At 37.3% G+C, this 14,516-nt stretch overlaps 1 protein-coding gene and 1 long non-coding RNA gene across 2 annotated transcripts in view; both read right to left on the reverse strand.

Annotated features, from left to right (window-relative positions):
- Positions 1–14,516, reverse strand: part of PDLIM5 (PDZ and LIM domain 5) — a 402,175-nt gene that overhangs the window by 270,953 nt on the left and 116,706 nt on the right. The gene's annotated exons all lie outside the window — the stretch shown is intronic.
- Positions 1–14,516, reverse strand: part of LOC139183517 (uncharacterized) — a 50,416-nt gene continuing 35,900 nt past the window's right edge. The window contains exon 4 of the long non-coding RNA XR_011567013.1: positions 1–14,516. This exon is cut by the window's right edge and continues 19,206 nt beyond it. This is a non-coding gene — a long non-coding RNA (uncharacterized lncRNA).

The following is a 14,516-nucleotide window of genomic DNA, read 5'->3' on the forward strand; positions in this document are numbered from 1 at the left end:
GTTCTTTTTTTTTTTTTTTTTTTAATAAAGGAAATGGTTGCCAACTACTCTGTGAGTGAATATTTACTTTTTATAAACTCCTGCTCATGCCTAATAATGTCTCCTATGGAGTTCAGTAATCTAGATTGGGGGAGGATCAATTCCACAAACTAAGTCAAAGGTTCTGACGAATCAGGACCAGCTTTTCTGAAGTGTTGGTAATGCTTCAGTGTAACCTAGGATTCAATAACCTGTATGTTAGTTAAGGTAAAATCTTCAAGCGTTTAAATCTTACACCCGAGTTCCAGATCTCTGAGAGTAGCAATTTCATAATGGAAAGTCAGTTGCTGGGTTTAGCTTTGAGTTATTTCTTTCCATGATCTACGACATTCATAAAAGAATATCCATTCCAAAAGATTTTCAAAATGACATTTATTATGTGTCCCTATGCGCAAAGCTCTGTTGGGTTGTTTTGCTAAGGCATGTTTTTTAAAAATACCATTCTTCCACAGTGTAAACAGGAAAGATTTGGAGTGGGCGGATTAGTCAGAGGATGGAACCAGGGAAAGCATGTGGGGATGGAGACTTATTATGGAAGCATAAAGTGAGAGAAGTGACATTTCTTGGCTCCGTTCCCAGTATTGTTTGCCAGACATGTTTTGTGTGTGAAACAAGCAGCGTTAACACCCGATAGTACCATTTTCTAATCAACTGGTAGTACTTTTAAGGGAAATTAAAATTCCAAAGGATTAATTAAAATTAACCTTTGATATACTTGCCAAAGGCAAACCTAAAGAACAGAAGCAACACTGAGGAGCCTCACTAGTTTCACTTCTGTCATCTGTAATAAATGATTAAGCTTTGCCAAAAGCAAACCAGTTACTTGTCCTTACTGTGTTTAAAAGATTCATGTAACTCACTCTAAGATAGCAACTGTGTCCCAAAACAACTGGCAGTGAGTCGTGAAATGGTCTTCAACCGAATTTCAGTCATTTGAGCAGTGTGGCCAAATCATAAGGCTCATTTTCCATGTCCCTAAACCTCAATCCTGTTAAGTTAGGCTACAGGGAAAAAAAAAGGAGAATAAATTAAATCCAGCTGTGATCATTCTGCATCCCTCTACATAACCCTAGAGATGTTTATGCGACTGCAAGGGTTCAAGGAACATGTTATGAAAATCCCTGCAAACTCTTTGTTGTTTACACTGAAATTCCCAGGAAGAATTAGAAACTTCAATAACTGTGAGGAAAACAGGAAAAGGGGCCTTTGATCAACACTTAACCTCTATTGTAGCTTTCAGTGGTAGAGCATCAGAAGAAACGACACCAGTTATTTGTAGGAAGAATTTGGAGAAGGGTGTTTTTACACTAAAATTTAACGTATTCCCTAAAATTATTAGCTAAGTGACTAGTAAGGAAATGTGAGGGTGGAGGCACACAGGAGGCACATCTCCTCCTGGAGAAATGTAAGCGAGAAACTGCAAGTTTAATATGTTAAAGATTACGTTAGTGAGGACAAGAACGTACAGTTTTAGACATGCGGAAATATTGTCTGTGTCTAAAGAAAATCTACATGAAGTAGCTTTTAAAAATCTAAAAGCCTAGGAAGCTGGTTCAAGTGAAGCCCTGATCCTGATTCTGAGCTTCAACTCCGTTCTTTTACCTGTTCCTTGTTTTATTCGTAAGCCCAGGCATTAATGAAGAGTTGAAGTTTAAATTTAATTTACGTTTGAATTTAAATTCGTCTAAATTCATCACAGGAGGGAGCTGGAACACCTAAGATTTTGATTGAAGAAACTTTCTAATTCGTAAATTTATAGCCAGGCAGGTAACTGTTCAATTAATTGGTTCTTTGTGTGTATAAATGTTTCTCATTTTTAGTAAGTGAGAAGTCACCAAGAATCAGACTATCTTTCAGAAATGTTGTCAGAAATGTCTGAGATGTTTCCCTTCTAGCTTTTTCTCAAACTGAGGTGAGAGAAGGCTCTCAGAGAGAGGTCCCAAAGCCTCTCCCTTGCTCCCATGGTTGCTACTGAATTAGGAGGAGCTGCCGTAACCAAGGACCGTATTCCTTATATGGACTTAAGCAGTGTGCTCTTCAAAGATCTGTGCTTGCTTGTATTGTGCCAGCTCAGCATTGGCTGTTCTCAAGGGAAAAAATTGTGAAACTTCACAAACCTGAGTTAGAATTAGAGATCATAGCAGCCAAGTCATAGTTCATGGTCAAGTGCCAACAGTTTGACACTCTGGGGAGTCAGGATGAAGGGCATCTTATTAATATGGATTGACAGTGTCAGAAAGGTGAAGTTCTGCCTCCTAAACCACCATACCCATTTAAAAGTTTTTCCTTAAAAAGAAATTGGCAGTGAAGATTTGAAATGCAGAAGGGAAAGTTAGTGGCATAAGGTTTAAAAAAAAATCTATACTTTGGAACAGAAAAGAAATAAAGCAACTAATTCAGAGCTGAATGAAAATAGAATTGGGGATGAAGAAAATCATAGAATGTGAAAATGGGGGGAAAATGGAAAAATTAGAAAAATACAATATAACAGACCAGGTAATACTGCAAACTTAAAAACTGCAATAATTCAGTGTCTTACTATATTTGCCTTTTAAGTATTAACTAAATTTGAAGTATTTCTAATGATGGGCAATTTAATACTTTTGTTGGCAACTTAAGTTCTTGGCTGAACTTCCTAGTGCTATTTATGGACATTTTCCCTCGCCTGCCTGTAAAAATACATCACTGAAATATTTTTAACAGCAAACCTTGTATGAGACAGTTTACTTTCGTGACCTGTCAGATACCTGTGGTTGCTCCTAAGTAGCCTCACTTGTAAACACTTGTTTGTGGATTATTTCCCCTCAAATTGGTGTCATCTAAAAAAATAGTAGTAGTAGTGTATTCATTGAGGATGCACTATATATGGCTAAAACTTCACTTTACAGGATTTCACACCACTGCAAGCACTTTGGTTGCTTCCAGGAATAATTTTTAGGTCTCAGTGGCCCTGAAGAAGGATCTGCTTCCTCTTTAATACAAACCAAAGTTGCTGCCATGTTATTTTTCTTTAATCTTCAGCACTGTAAGTAACAAGAACCGGAGAGCATAAACAAAACAACAACAACAAAAAGAATTTATTTTTAAAATGAGCTATAGGGGTGGGGGTTTTAGACAAGTATAAAATACCATTCTCTACCAGGAATATACTCACATTATATAGATCAGAAATGGCAACTAAGTTTCCTTGCATGTGTTTATCATGGTCATTGATCACTTGCTATGGAGAATCACATTAAGAAGGGTTTAGAGGTTTAGTTCAGGCTCAACAAGAGAAAGTGTTCTGATTTGGAAATCTTCAAGAATTTTCTCAAAAATGTTAAGTTTAGAGGAATTATGGTTATATTTGGCAAGGAGAAATGTTCTAGCCAGTACACAGCACAGAGATGTTTATCTCTACCCACCACTACTATTAGAATACTACTAGTATTCTGCTGAATGAATAAACTCGTTTTCTAAAAAATTAAAGATCTCTGAGACATTTAGAAGAGCTGTTATTGTAGTTGTTTATAGTTTGGTAGTAGTTAATGAAATAATCTAACCCCTAGGTGAGATCAATTGAGCCATGGGAGTGAAATGGGAATTGATTATGGGAGAAGAGAAGAAGTAATAATTTGTGGGCAGGAGACACTAGAAGGCTTCCTAAAATGTAAAATTCTTTTGAGAGATTTTGGCTGTCTGGATTGCCAGTGTCTTATCTAGGTCACTGATGAAAATATCAAATGGAACAAGGCTTTGGTTTGACACCTGCTAAACATTATTTATGTCTTAAGGCTGACATCAAACCATTTGTAACCATTCTATTTATAAGTTTCCTGAGCACCCTTCTGAGTTTCCAGATATAAACTATAGTAGTGCTCTTGGCACTGGGCTGGTAGATTTGCCTGAAAATACAGATCTCTGAATTATCATAGGAATCTTCTCTCATAACTTTACTTTCCTCTGTAGCTCCAGGATGGTGGAAATTGTATGAGACAAAGATAGAAAGATTTGTATTTTAGCTCTAGAGTTCTAGCTTTAGTTAATTGTGTCATTTTGTACAAATTGGTTAATCTTTTTGGACCTCAGAAATGAAGGTAATCCAAGATCAGTATTTCCCAACCTATCGGCCTCAAATTCCAGAATGTCCTATCTACTGCCAAGGGCCCACAAATGCATGTGCACCCCAGAATTGTCTGACTAAGTACACTACCACATGTGAAAGATTGTGGTTACTGTCTCCAAAGAGGACTTTTGAAAATGGAGGAAAACATTGTCATAGTTTTGAACAAGCTTCTTTCTCTCTTAGCTTTTAACACATAGACTCCTTCCTCTATATTTGACAAGAGGAAGAATATTTGACAAGAGCTAAGAATAATCACTTCTGTTTTACAGTAAAATAACCTTGAGGCATAGAAAAGTATAATTAAGCTCTCAAAATTCTCCAAGCCAGGCTTCAGCAATATGTGAACCGTGAACTTCCTGATGTTCAAGCTGGTTTTAGAAAAGGCAGAGGAACCAGAGATCAAATTGCCAACATCTGCTGGATCATGGAAAAAGCAAGAGAGTTCCATAAAAACATCTATTTCTGCTTTATTGACTATGCCAAAGCCTTTGACTGTGTGGATCACAACAAACTGTGGAAAATTCTGAAAGAGATGGGAATACCAGACCACCTGATCTGCCTCTTGAGAAATTTGTATGCAGGTCAGGAAGCAACAGTTAGAACTGGACATGGAACAACAGAGTGGTTCCAAATAGGAAAAGGAGTACATCAAGGCTGTATATTGTCACCCTGCTTATTTAACCTATATACATAGTACATCATGAGAAACGCTGGACTGAAAGAAACACAAGCTGGAATCAAGAATACCAGGAGACATATCAATAACCTCAGATATGCAGATGACACCACCCTTATGGCAGAAAGTGAAGAGGAACTAAAAAGCCTCTTGATGAAAGTGGAAGAGGAGAGTGAAAAAGTTGGCTTAAAGCTCAACATTCAGAAAACGAAGATCATGGCATCCGGTCCCATCACTTCATGGGAAATAGTTGGGGAAACAGTGGAAACAATGTCAGACTTTATTTTTCTGGGCTCCAAAATCACTACAGATGGTGACTGCAGCCATGAAATTAAAGGACGCTTACTCCTTGGAAGGAAAGTTATGACCAACCTAGATAGCATATTCAAAAGCAGAGACATTTCTTTGCCAACAAAGGTTCGTCTTGTCAAGGCTATGGTTTTTCCTGTGGTCATGTATGGATGTGAGAGTTGGACTGTGAAGAAGGCTGAGCGCCGAAGAATTGATGCTATTCAACTGTGGTGTTGGAGAAGACTCTTGAGAGTCCCTTGGACTACAAGGAGATCCAACCAGTCCATTCTGAAGGAGATCAGCCCTGGGATTTCTTTGGAAGGAATGATGTTAAAGCTGAAACTCCAGTACTTTGGTCACCTCATGTGAAGAGTTGACTCATTGGAAAAGACTCTGATGCTGGGAGGGATTGGGGGCAAGAGGAGAAGGGGACGACAGAGGATGAGATGGCTGGATGGCATCACTGACTTGATGGACGTGAGTCTGAGTGAACTCTGGGAGTTGGTGATGGACAGGGAGGCCTGGCGTGCTGCGATTCATGGGGTCGCAAAGAGTCGGACACGACTGAGTGACTGATCTGATCTGGTATTATATGATGGCTTCATCATTGTAGTAGGAATTGACTGCTATTGTTTGAGTACGTTTGTTTTCTTTAATTAAGTGCAATATATGATCTTTATTATATTTGGTTCCTTTCCCTGATAATTAAACAAGCATAAATGTGTGAGTACATAATTGATTTGATTAAAATGTCCTTTGAATAAGAGATTTCAATGAGAAACAGGAGCAGTGTTCAGTGAGCTACCTTTATAAAAGATGTAATTTGACTTTTGCCAGAAATGACTGGTGGAGTTTCACTGTCAGCTAACATGAGCTGCAGAATCTTGGCAGTCTGCAGGGCTAGCTACATGCCAGATACTCTTTTCACACTGCCAGAAGATACCTCACCTATGATGTCAAAACTCACAAGACAGTTGAGCTCAGAATGCAGGCTATGTATCCAGTAGGACACCAAAAAAAGTTGCTTGGGTCATACAAACAAACTGTATTTGGAACTGACGTCTTTGAGAGATCAAAATGCCATTGATATTTTAAAAACTTTATCTTAACAAATCTTCACAGGGACAACACATGGAGCTACAGACACACGTATGTCAGGTGTCTTAACTGATGAATGCCAGGAATTGAGGAATTTCTTAATTGTATCTAGGAAGATACACATTGTCCATTTCCAGGAGTTGGTAAGGTTAAAAAAATTCTAACCAGAAAGTATGATATTCCAGCTTAAAAGGGGAGGTTTAGCAGGATAACACATAAATTCAATGATTCTTTTCTTTCAGATCACAGACTTTATGCTGTAGGTGAGGGATACACTGTGAGTTTCCTTCGAGAGGTTCATGAACTTGTTTAGGCAAAGAGTCTTAGCCGTTGGCTGATTAAATAATATGTTTTATGTATTTGTACTGCTATCTGTTAAATGTACTATTAGCCACTATTGTGGCTAATATAATCTTAATTTGTCAAAAGGTACTAACAACATTAGTGGCTAACAGGTAAAGAAACCACCTGCCAATGCAGGAGACATGGTTCGATCCCTGGGTCAGGAAGATCCCCTGGAGAAGGAAATGGCAACCCACTCCAGTATTCTTGCCTGGGAAATACCTTCGACAGAGGAGCCTGGTGGGCTACCATCCATGAGGTCACAAAAGCACTGGACATGACTTAGCAACTAAACAACAATGACAACAACAACATACATATATATTTGTTTAATCTACTGATCTTAAGAGTTTAAGAAGTATCACACAGGGGTCAATGAAATTTTGCTTGTAAAGGACCTTCACTGTGAAAAGGTTAGGATACAGTCTTAATGGATTTCAGGTGGACAGGCTGGTGGAGAGAGATTTTTGGCAAAGGAGTTTTCTTGCTGCAGCTGCCAATATGATAAAAAAAAAAAAAAAGAGCAAAGCATATCCTGAGAAAAAGCAACCTTAACCAGCATTCTACATGCCACAGACTAAATTTTACTTGTAAGAATAAAGCTTAGTGTAAGAAGTGATTTCTCTCCCAAATCCAAGATGCCACCTTATTTCTAAGTTATTGGACCAAAATAATAACAAAAACAACAGATTCCAGGTATTATATGCCTCTAAATCACTGCTACTTTAAAGTTAGTGAAACTAGATAACACCTATTTGCTGTAAGAGGTAAAAAATGATAAAGTACTAGCTAGAGGAATATTAAACTGCTATGGGTATAAGAGTTGGGGTTTTCCAGGCGGCACAATGGTAAAGCATCCGCCTGCCAATGCAGGAGACGCAGGAGATGCAGGTTCAATCTCTGGGTCAGGAAGATCCCCTGGAGAAGGAAATGGCAATCCACTCCAGTATTCTTGCCTAAAAAATTCCATAGACAGAGGCTCCTATGGTCCATAGAGGCTATATGGATTATAGTCTATATGGACTATAGGCTATAGTCCATAGGGTTGCAGAGAGTCAAACATGACTGAGCGACTGAGCACACACCACACACAGCTTTAAGAGGCTCAAGAGAAGCTAGTTATGGCAAGCGAGGTGGCTACCGCCCTCTAGTGGTTAGTGGTTCTCGCTCCCTCTCACCTCCAGTACCCTAGACACTTTGCTAAGAAGTTTCCAGTTTCCTCTTATTCAATCAAGGCACCTCAAAAAAACAAAAAACAAACAAACAAAAAAAACACGGAAAGATAGAAAAAAGAAGTTTGAAATCTATTGCCATTCTCATCTTCAAATCCTAAGAGATTTTATCTTCCCAGGTTAAAGGCACACATACATATTCATATAGTTGGGTTTTGCTGTTGCTCTCATAAATTTTTGCATTTAACAAAAAACATTTCTTGAACATCTACTACAAAACCAATTACACACACAAAAATTATTCATTAAAAAGTATGATATAATCCTTACCCTGAAGAAACTTTTAATATAGGAGAGGATATGACAAACATATAGAAAGAAAGCTGAGTGCCATAAAGAAAGCTGAGTGCTAAAGAATAGATGCCTTTGAACTGTGGTGTTGGAGAAGACTCTTGAGAGTCCCTTGGACTGCAAGGAGATCCAACCAGTCAATCCTAAAGGAAATCAGTCCTGAATATTCATTGGAAGGACTGATGCTGAAGTTGAAGCTCCAATACTTTGGCCACCTGATGCACAGAACTGACACATTAGAAATGACCCTGATGCTGGGAAAGATTGAAGGCAGGAGGAGAAGGGGGCGACAGAGGATGAAATGGTTGGATAGCATCACTGACTCGATGGATGTGAGTTTGAGCAAGCTCCAGGAGTTGGTGATGGACAGGGAAGCCTGGCTTGCTGCAGTCCGTGGGGTTGCAAAGAGTCAGACACTGAGTGACTGAACTGATACTGATATACAACATGAATTTTTTTTTTTACAATAAAGCCGAAGAGTAATAGTGTTTTATTTACTAGAAAAGCAACTCATTGATCTTACATACTTGACTCACTTGTCACTGAGACGATTTTCAGCATTGAGCAAAATTTTTTAAAAGAAAGTTGTAATGGAGAGGATGCCAGTGTTACAAAAATTGACACAGGTTTATGTGTGATGGGGGAGAATGAGGACACAGTCCTAGCTGTGTCTCTATTTAAACATGTTCTTAAACTGTTATATTAAATTGTTGCTGTGCTTGTAAGAAGACAAAAGGCTGGTAAGCCATTGTCAATAGTTTTCACTCCTTTTCCAGGTCAATAAAAGGACATTATAGGACTAATTGTCACCCTAATGCCATATTTAATAGTGAGCACCTTGTCTTGTGCATGAGTATCCAGAAAACACACAACCTCCTAGTACATTTATACTTCATGATTTCAGATTCCTTGCTCTCTAGGGATAAAGTTGTTTATTAAGAACAGAAATGGAGGTCTTATTGTTGTTGCTGTTCAGTCACTACGTCATGTCCGACTGTTTGCGACCCCGTGGACTACAGCAGGCCAGGATCTTCTGTCTTTCTCTATCTCTTGGGACAAACTCAAATTCATGTCCACTGAGTCCGTGATACTGTCTAACCATCTCATCCTCTGCCGTCCCTTCTCCTCCCGCCTTCAATCTTTCCCAAAATCAGGGTCTTTTCCAGTGAGTCAGTACTTCATGTCAGGTGGCCAAAGTATTGGAGCTTCCACTTCAGCATCAGTCCTTCCAGTGAATATTCAGGACTGATTTCCTTTAGGATTGACTGGTTTGATCTCTTTGCTGTCCAAGGGGTTCTCAAGAGTCCTCTCCAGCACCACAATTCTAAAGCATCAATTCTTCGGCCTTCTTTAAGATCCAACTCTCACATTCCACACATGACTACTGGAAAACCATAGCTTTGACTATACAGACCTTTGTCAGCAAGTGATGTGACTGCTTTTTAATACGTTGCCTAGGTTTGTCATAACTTTTCTTCCAAGGAGCAAGCATCTTTTAACTTCATGAATGCAGTGATTTTTGTAGCCTAGGAAAATAAAATCTGTCACTGCTTCCACTTTTTCCCTTTCTATTTGCCATGAAGTGATGGGACTGAATGCCATGATCTTAGTTTTTTGAATGTTGAGTTTTAAGCCAGTTTTTTACTCTCCTCTTTCACCATCATCAAGAGGCTCTTTAGTTCCTCTTCACTTAATAAATGTTTCTATAACCATGTTCAGTAAATTCCTATCACATAAGTAAAAGGATATAATTTATACTCAGCATTGCATTTGATTGTGGACCCACATGTTACAGTACTATGTAAAGGCAGTCAGATAATACTGATGAAATGTACTCTTATAGTTTAAAATTATTCCTAAGGATTTTTTAAAGTTTGCCAATGTGTAGAATGAGTCTCTTTTAAATTTTAATAGGCATAAATTTTTTTTAAAATTAAGACTATTTTTTAGCATACCTGTAAAAATATTGATTTAGAAGATAACATGACTTGAATGCTCTCATATAAAATTTCTGAAGAACTTAGTTGATTTTATAGGATAAGTATGAACAGATCATATGATATCACAGGAAAAATAACCAATGAAGACATTAATTGCATTAATATAAAGTTTGATATTCATATCAATATTGTTCTCTGTCCTGGGCAGGTATATATGAGATATTGTGCTCTTTTCTGGATATCAAAGTTTAATGATGTCAACTTAATCACAGAGTTGTCAGAAGCAGGAAACTTTGGAAGTTGTACTGAGAACAGCTGGACAAAGTGGGGCAAAATATTAAAGATGATATTTTAGCTCATTTTAAATATGTGTAAGACTACAGTATAGAAGAAAGGGGAATGGGAAAGGAAAGAGATATAGAGTCTAAACCTATAGCTTAAAAATCCCACTGTTTTCTATATAAAATATGTCTCAAATTCATACTTTTCTTTCTTCTCATTTAACAAGTCTCCTAGATTTGTCCCAGTCTCTTTATTCTCAATGTTATTACTTTAATTTGGATTAAATTTTATAATTTATTTTCTTTGGGGCTTTGCTATGTCCCTGTTGCTGGGTGGGCTTTCCTGAAGTTGCGGTGCATAGGCCTCTCATTGTGGGGGCTTCTCTTATTGTGGTGCCCAGGCTCTAGGGCATGTGGGCTTCAGTAGCTGCGGCACAGGGGCTCAGCAGTTGCAGCTTGCGGGCTCTATGGCATAGGCTCAATAGTTGGGGTTTAGGGGCTTAGTTGCTCTGCAGTATGTGGGATCTTCCTGGATCAGGAATCCGATCTGTGTCTTCTGCATTGGCAGGTGGAGTCTTTACCACTGAGCCACCAGGGAAGCCCTTAATTTGGCTTATTATAATAAAAGTGTATCTCATTTTCATAGCACACCCTGACCTCACCCATCTTAATGTTGTTACTAAGCGTTTCTTCTTAAAATATTATTGATGCAATGGAACTACAGCAATTCTAAATTATGGCTTTCAATGCCCCCGTTCATAGTATATGCTGAATTCACCTAGGTCTTATTTTCTATTATTTCTGTACTCAAGTTTGTTCCTTCACTATCTGACAAATATGTCATGTTCTTTGTAAGTTCCACAACTTTGTTATATTTCTCATTTACCCACTCCAAACCCTTTGTCCATAAATTTCTCCCTATGCATCCAATTCTTATCCATTCTTTGAGAGACATTACAAGTCATTCTATCTTTGACATCTTCTTAAACTATTCTAACCATAATAATTTTGTACCATAGTTCCTATGGTGTATTTTGACTGACATTTAGTACATTTAAAATAATAAGGCAATTACAAAATAACACTTATTCCACAATACTGTTCATCAATTTCACTCTAAAAAAATTTTATACTTTTGGGATAGATTTTGCAGGGATGACCCTGATTTATCCATGCCTCTTTGTATCTGTGGCCTTGGAGAGACTGTCATATAATAACCCTGGACTTAGTTATTTGACATAATTTGGCCAAAGAGGCAGTAAGCAAGTGCAATGAAAGAAAAGATTTGAAAAATGTTGTACACTGGGGCTTGCCTTCTCTTGTTGCTCTTTGGAATCCCAAGACCAACCATGTGAGAGAGCTTAAGCTATCCTGGTGGAGACATGTGGCCCCAGTCATCCTTGCTCCCTGTTTCAGGGTTAATACCAACCGAAAGCCAGTATCAACTGCCAGACATATGAGTGTGACTGCCCTATAGCCACCAGCCCCTAACCAACCCAACCAACCTGTTGCAGCTGCGTGATTGAACCCAAGCAAGACCAACAGAAGAACTGGCCAATAGGCACTGCCAACTCACAGAACTGCTAGTTAAAAAAAAAAAATGATTGTTGTCCTAAATCATTACTTTTAAGGGTAGCTTGTGTTGAAGCAAAAGCTGCTGGATACAATAGTTCTTTATCAGTCAATTTTTAATTGAGTATTAGATCTGCTTCAGCATCTATAGGACTTCCCTGGTGGGGTTAGTCGGTAAAGCGTCTGCCTACAATGCAGGAGATCCAGGTTCAATTCCTGGGTTGGGAAGATCTCCTGGAGAAGAAAATGGCAACCCACTCCAGTACTCTTGCCTGGAAAATCCCATGGATGGAGAAGCCTGGTAGATTACAGTCCATGGGGTTGCAAGGAGTTGGACACAACTGAGAGACTTTACTTTCAGCATCTATACTGTGAATTATTTGAGAGCAAGAACCATGAAGTCTTTTCTGAAATCTTCAGTATTTTCACTAATTGATATTGCATAGACAATTTGATTAAAATTTTTCCTTAATAATTTAAATATTGTTTTGCTGGTACCATAAGGATGAAATTACCAATCCTTACAAATAACATCACTTGCATTTTCTAATTTTAGGTAGGATAAAATTGTTTTAAAATACAAAATTCATGATAAGTATAGTCTTTGATTGGAACTTAGATTTTTAAAAAATTTCTATAAAGAATGTTACTGAGACAATTGGCAAAATCTGAATATGGATTACATATTTGATAATAGCAATTTATCAATGCAAAATGTCCTCAAATTTATAATTACATTATGGTTATATAAGAAAATGATTCAGTAAAAATACTGGTACTAAATTTACCAGTACTAAACAAGTATATATGCAGAGAGGGGCAAGAAGGGGATGAGATAGAGAGACAGAGAAAACAGAGTATGGCAAATTGCCAAGAATCTGGTGAGTCTTAGGGAAAGGGTAAAATGGGATTCATTATACTACTCTTATACCTTTTTATGTATTTGGAATTTTTATTCAAAATAAAAAGTAAGAAAAAAAGAGGTAGGAGCTACTGCTCACCAAGTAAACATTTTTACTTATAAAAGATGTAAGTCACTATTGTTTAAAATGGAAAGTCGGTTGGACACTAAGAATAAGCTGACAGTTACTCTATCAGCTCTGCTGTCATCATTCATTATCCTAAGGAATTTGTTCTTTAGTATGTGATGAAGGATTGGAGAAGGAACAGCAGGCCATGTTCAATGACTGCTGTAGATTGAGTGGCCAGAAATAAACTTGGGGATTTTAAGGCTTACCAGATCTTGTAACAAATGCAAAATTTACCAGTAGATTCTAAAAACAAATGCTTTCCAATAGTATTCCTAGAAGTAATGTAGAGCTATTCCTACCATTCCCCTCTAAAAGTATGTCTCACTGCAGTGAAGAGCTGTTTGCAATTAATAAATGATAAAAGAGGAGCGATTACATTAATTTTTTTTTTCCTTTGGGTAGGTGATCCAGGACTGAAACTCAAACCATTTACTGATTTCCTAAATGTTCAGTCTTTTTCTCTGCAGACTAAACTATGGAATCCCTAGGAATTTAACACAATGACCCCAGTTAAAATTTATCTGAAATTCTTTGACTTCTTTACTCTTGTGTATATGTACAAATAAGAAAAACCTTCATTTTCTGGAAAACTTCTGGAATGCTGCAGACTAATTTGATATATTTATTATTTACGGGAAATTTTTAAAAGAAGGACTTTAATCTTTAATTACAAATTGTTAAAGATACTGTTTTAGTGAAATACAAATGAAAACAAGCAAAACAATCTGAAACTAAACTCCAAATGCTTAGTTCCAAATGCTGTAAGAGGGTGAATATTTACTTTAGGCATTTTAGGCATTTTTAAACTTTTTTTTTTTTTTTCAAATTATTGATTTTAGTAAGAAGTATAGCTTAAAAGTCAAACTCATTTTATGCTTCTTCTAGATTGGACTTAGTTAAAAATAGTGGCCTTTTTCCTAGATATTCTTAAATAGAAGCATTGAATTAAAGCATAGGAATGTTGAGCTTTGCTGCAATTGACAATTTTGGGAATAAGAGATAAACACATAGGCCGTTAACCAAAGTATTGGCTAAGTAAGGATCAAAGAGGGAAAACTCTGGTTGAAATAGAATTTTTTTTTAAAGTATGCTCAAACTTTTCATTACTGATGGGAAATAAGTCCACAGCCAAGATAAAATCTCCCTGTTCCTTCTCCATCTACACAGTATGCTTGAGTGCAAAGGCAAATGGCCCTAAAAATACTGGAATCATTACTTAGTATCTGTTAACAAAATTATGATCAAGACCTACTGACATGAGACTTACTTTAACACAGACAAATCCAATGCATGTAACTCTAATAAGAATAAATCAGAGTTAGTATACAAAGAGTAAAGCTCTCTTAAGAAAAAAAATAGTTTCCCATTTTTATTTTAAAAATATTTATCCTATAACTTGAATTGCAGCAGAGGAGAAAAACAATTTATCTTGAAATGCTCAAAAATCCAGCTTCTTATATGGTTTTGTGATTTGTTCTCCTTGTATAAATGAGATAACTGGGTCATAATGCTCATTATTTTAAAATACATTTTACCTTTTCTGACTGAGCCCAGATACCACATACTTAACTACCCCTGGTTTAGCTCCATTGCTTAGTACTTCATCCTGTCACTGGTT

This window comes from Bos indicus, chromosome 6 (genome assembly GCF_029378745.1).
Source record: "Bos indicus isolate NIAB-ARS_2022 breed Sahiwal x Tharparkar chromosome 6, NIAB-ARS_B.indTharparkar_mat_pri_1.0, whole genome shotgun sequence".
NCBI lineage: Eukaryota > Metazoa > Chordata > Mammalia > Artiodactyla > Bovidae > Bos > Bos indicus.